At 44.3% G+C, this 4633-nt stretch overlaps 1 pseudogene; it reads left to right on the top strand.

The window, feature by feature from the left end:
* Window positions 1-2474: 2474 nt before the first annotated feature.
* On the top strand, window positions 2475-3796 carry LOC112623566 (annotated as a pseudogene).
* The last annotated feature ends 837 nt before the right edge of the window (window positions 3797-4633 follow it).

The raw sequence follows: 4633 nt of genomic DNA, 5'->3' as shown, positions 1-4633 counted from the left end.
TCAAAGAATACTAGTTGAACCGAAAATTGCAAACTGCAGCTACATCTATCTAATGTTGCTGTTTCCTCCACCTTCAGTTTTCTGAAGGCAGCATTGTTCTAACACAAACACTGTAACCACTTTTGTGATATTGAGTCTTACTCTGTGTGACTCCAGAGTAGGTTACAGTGAGCTGAGGTGTGCTTGAAAGAACATGGAGTTTGAAGTCAAGCACGTCGTGTCTGTGGTGTATTTAACAAGTATGCCCCTCTGAGACACAGCATCCTTATTTGTAAAAGAAGGATAACAGTGCCCACTTTTCAAGATTATTGATATGAGTAGATTGAGCAGCATATGTAAAGTGTCTTTACCTATAAGGTGTGTCCATTAAATGAATGCTCAGTGTGACAGTTTACCCCTTACAGTGCAATTTGGGGAACAGACAACAAATAATTACACTGTACATAACTTAAGAATCTTGATGAATACTGAATTTTGAATTTTAAACCGAGGATCAATTCAGTGGATAGTATTAAGTGACTCAGTGACTCTGCTACCTTAAGAGAATTGGTGTACACCTTAGCTGTCTGCTTCACCACAAGGAGGCATCTGGATGTGGAGCTTGGGCTGGCAGTTCACACTGAAATGGTTCTTATTGGTGCCCATCCACTAGGCTTGCCTGATTTTATCTGGGAAGAATAGGTAGCCCGTGGAACCAAATGAATTGTTAGAGAAGGGACAAGAAATTTATTATTATTTTCTTAGTCCAACTTGCCTTCTTAACTACTCCCCCTCCAACACCACCAGCAGGGTGCCTAGCATAGTGCCAAAAGCTGTCATTCCATAGTGGTGTGGTAAATAGATATCTTTTTCTGTGTGTTTAGAGGCTAACCCCAGATGAGGGTCTTCATGGTCATGCAGGAAAGTTGGAGCCCTCTTCTCTGAGTTTAGACCAGATACTGCCAGGCTTCCTGTCAACTTGCAGCAAAGTTGCATGTTTGAAGCAAATCACTTTTGCTATGACCATTATCTTTGTAATTTTTCATCTCCCAAGATAAACTTCTTTCCTTGTGCCTTGAGTAACTCTCCTCCTACTGCTGCACTCTTCTTCACCTCTACCATAATACTCTATTGTGTCCTCTCTCCTCCACCCTTCCCATATTCCATCATGCACGAACATCAGTATATCCACAACCTTTGTGCAGATGGCTTTATCCAAATCTCCTCTAACTGAAACCTAATAAAAATGCACCCTTCTGTCTTCCTGAGTGAGATTAATTTATTCTCCCACATCTCTCAAACCAAGCGGGATGGCTGACATTTTCCTGGTTACCTACTGATAGCGATTCCAGGGTTTTACCACTGTGCTGTAATAGTTTATCATCCACTAAGGCTCAATCTAATCAGCACCATCTCCTCCTTCACCTCATTCCTATGGTCTGGTTTTGTTCCCTTCATTTATTAAGACTCTAATGAAGTCCATCACCTTCTCTTCTCTGGCTTCTGTTATTTAGTCAATGATTTGTTTGAAATATGTTTACTTACAGAAACTTTAATCTATCAGCCCCCTCCCCCAAATAGATTAATTCGTTTGTTAACCAGTTATTAATTAGTTCATTTGTTCATTCAGTCATTCATTTAGATGTTTAATAAACACTCAGAATATGTCAGGTATCTATCAAAAGTACTTGGAATTGCTGGATACAACAAGGAAGAAGACACAGGTATCCAGCCATCTTTGAACTTATAGTAGAGATGATATAGTAAATGGAGAGAAAGGGTTCTGAAGATTATGCACAGGATAAATTGGAGTTAGAGAGTGTCCTGAAAGAGCCTCTATGAGAAAATGACATTTAATCTGAATGAGTCTGGGGTACAAAGGAGCTTGGTTGGAAAGAAGGCCAGAGTGATGGGAGCATTGAGAATGACAGGCAAGTTGGCACATCATGAGGCCAAAGCTGCAGGTTGGAAGGTCAGGTTTCGGTGCTTCATAGACCAGAATATGTAGTCTGAAATTCTGCCTCTGAAACTTATCACAGACCGAGCTGCATCCTGACATTGTGAGCTTCTGTCTCTAAACACCCCTTCCTGGGTTTGCTGTTTTTGTACTCTCCTAAACACAAATCTCCCAGATGCAATGATCATTCAGAACTTAGTACAGGTTTCTATAATTGAGAGTCCAGGATTTGCCTGCCAGCCTGAATGTTTCCCCAGCATCTGGCTTTGAGTCTAATACCTTGCCATCCACTCCCACCACCACTGGATTGACTGGTTCTAGCTCTTGGTCTATTGAAGATTCCCAGCCCTCCATACCCAGCTCTGTTCTGAGAGGATATTGCTCAGAAGTTCAGCCCTTACTGGAAATTGACTAACACCCTAATGGTGTGGAGAGGTTGACTAAATAATATTTTAAATGTCTTTACACTTTTGAAAGGCTGTGATTTGCTTTAGCTGTTGAGAAATGAGTAGTAGAATGTCGTCAGCAAAGCCTGAGTCCCGTCCTCTTGCTCTCCTCCCTGGACAGCATGAGCTTCACCACTCGCTCCGCCTTCTCCACCAACTACCATTCCCTGGGCTCTGTCCAGGCACCCAGCTTCATCGTCCGGCCGGTGAGCAGTGTGGCCAGTGTCTATGCAGGCACCAGGGGCTCTGGTTCCTGGATCTCTGTGTCCCGTTCCACCAGCTTCTGGGGCGGCATGGGATCTGGGGGCCTGGTCGTGGGGATGGCCAGGGGTGTGGCAGGAATAGGAGGCATCCAGAATGAGAAGGAGATCATGCAAAGCCTGAATGACTGTCTGGCCTCCTACCTGGACAGAGTGAGGAGCCTGGAGACTGAGAACTGGAAGCTGGAGAGTAAAATCCAGGAGCACCTGGAGAAGAAGGGACCCCAGACCAGAGACTGGAGCCATTACTTCACGACCGTCAGGACCTGAGGGCTCAAATCTGCGCAAATACTGTGGACAATGCCCACATCGTTCTGCAGATCAGCAGTGCCTGTCTTGCTGCTGATGACTTCAGTGTCAAGTATGAGACAGAGCTAGCCATGTGCCAGTCTGTGGTGAGCTACATCCATGGGGTCCACAAGGTCACTGATGACACCAATGTCACTCAACTGCAGCTGGAGACAGAGATCGAAGCTCTCAGAAAGGAGCTGTTCTTCATGAAGAACCAACCGCGAAAAGGAAGTACAAGGCCTACAAGCCGAGACTGCCAGCTCTGGGCTGACCGTGGAGGTAGATGCCCCCAAATCTCAGGATCTTGCCAAGATCATGGCAGACATCCGGGCCCAATATGACAAGTTGTCTGGGAAGAACTGAGAGAAGCTGGACAAGTACTGGTGTCAGCAGATTGAGGAGAGCACCACAGTGGTCACCATGCAGTCCACCGAGATTGGAGCTGCTGAGATGACGCTCACAGAGCTGAGACATACAGTCCAGTCCTTGGAGATCGACCTAGACTCCATGAGAAATCTGAAGGCCAGCTTGGAGAGCAGCCTGAGGGAGGTGGATGCCCGCTATGACCTGCAGATGGAGCAGCCCAATGGGACCTGATGCACCTGGAGTCAGAGCTGGCACAGACCCAGGCAGAGGGACAGTGCTAGGCCCAGGAGTACGAGGCCCTGCTGGACATCAAGGTCAAACTGGAGGCTGAGATCACCACCTGCCAATGCCTGCTGGAAGATGGTGAGGACTTCAGTCTTGGTGATGCCCTGGACAGCAGCAACTCCATGCAAACCATCCAAAAGACCACCATCTGCCGGATAGTGGTTGGCAAAGTGGTGTCTGAGACCAATGATACCAAAGTTCTGAGGTATTAAGCCAGCAGAAGTAGGGGACCCTTTGGGGAGCAGGAGGCCAATAAAAAGTTCAGAGGTGAAAATAAATAAATAAATAAATGAGTAGTTGAGTCTCACATTAAGCACAGTGTAAAGCCAATGGTTATGGGTTCTCTTTGGTTTCCTTTAACTGTAGTACTTTGTTTTTCAGCACTATCATTTTCAATGTCAGGAATGGGTTTCAGAAACCACAGAGCATTTCTTGGAAAAGGAACTTCTTGAAAGGAAATGCACATACCCACTGTGAATCTGAAAGTGTCTTGCATTTGTCTTCATGTGTGCTAGTTCTCAAACATTGTTCTCTGCAGCTTTCATAAGAATGCAGACTAATGGCATGACCCTGCTTGGAATATGACTGCTAGATTCTAATACAACATTAGTCTTGGCCCCAAGACCCTCCAAAAGGAGTAAAATCAAATTAGGATTCAAATATCATAGGTAACATGTGCAAGAAGAAATGCCAGATGCCAAATTAACAAGTTAGTTTACAAAATCTGACACTCCTACTCTTAAAGGGAATATCTTTCTGAATGTTAAAATTTGTGGATGTATTGCTCATGTTAGATAACATATTTGAAAATCTGGAACATGCTATTATCTTGACGTATTTCAAATGTTTATAAAAGTTTTTCCAACGGAAGTGTAAAGCAGAAGGAGGGAAAGATCAGACTCTTTCCTTGGCACAGAGCCGTCATTTGTTAAATGGCAATCCCATGACATTTCCAAAAAAATCTCTTTAAAGATTTTTATTCCTCTCTTAGCATGAATTTCCTACGCCTATCACAAAAGTTTTAGTATTTAGTGATTAACATACTAATT

This window comes from Theropithecus gelada, chromosome 4 (assembly GCF_003255815.1).
Source record: "Theropithecus gelada isolate Dixy chromosome 4, Tgel_1.0, whole genome shotgun sequence".
NCBI classification, from domain to species: Eukaryota; Metazoa; Chordata; class Mammalia; order Primates; family Cercopithecidae; genus Theropithecus; species Theropithecus gelada.
The sequence above is the reverse complement of the archived record's forward strand: the minus strand, read 5'-3'. Positions and strand labels throughout refer to the sequence as shown.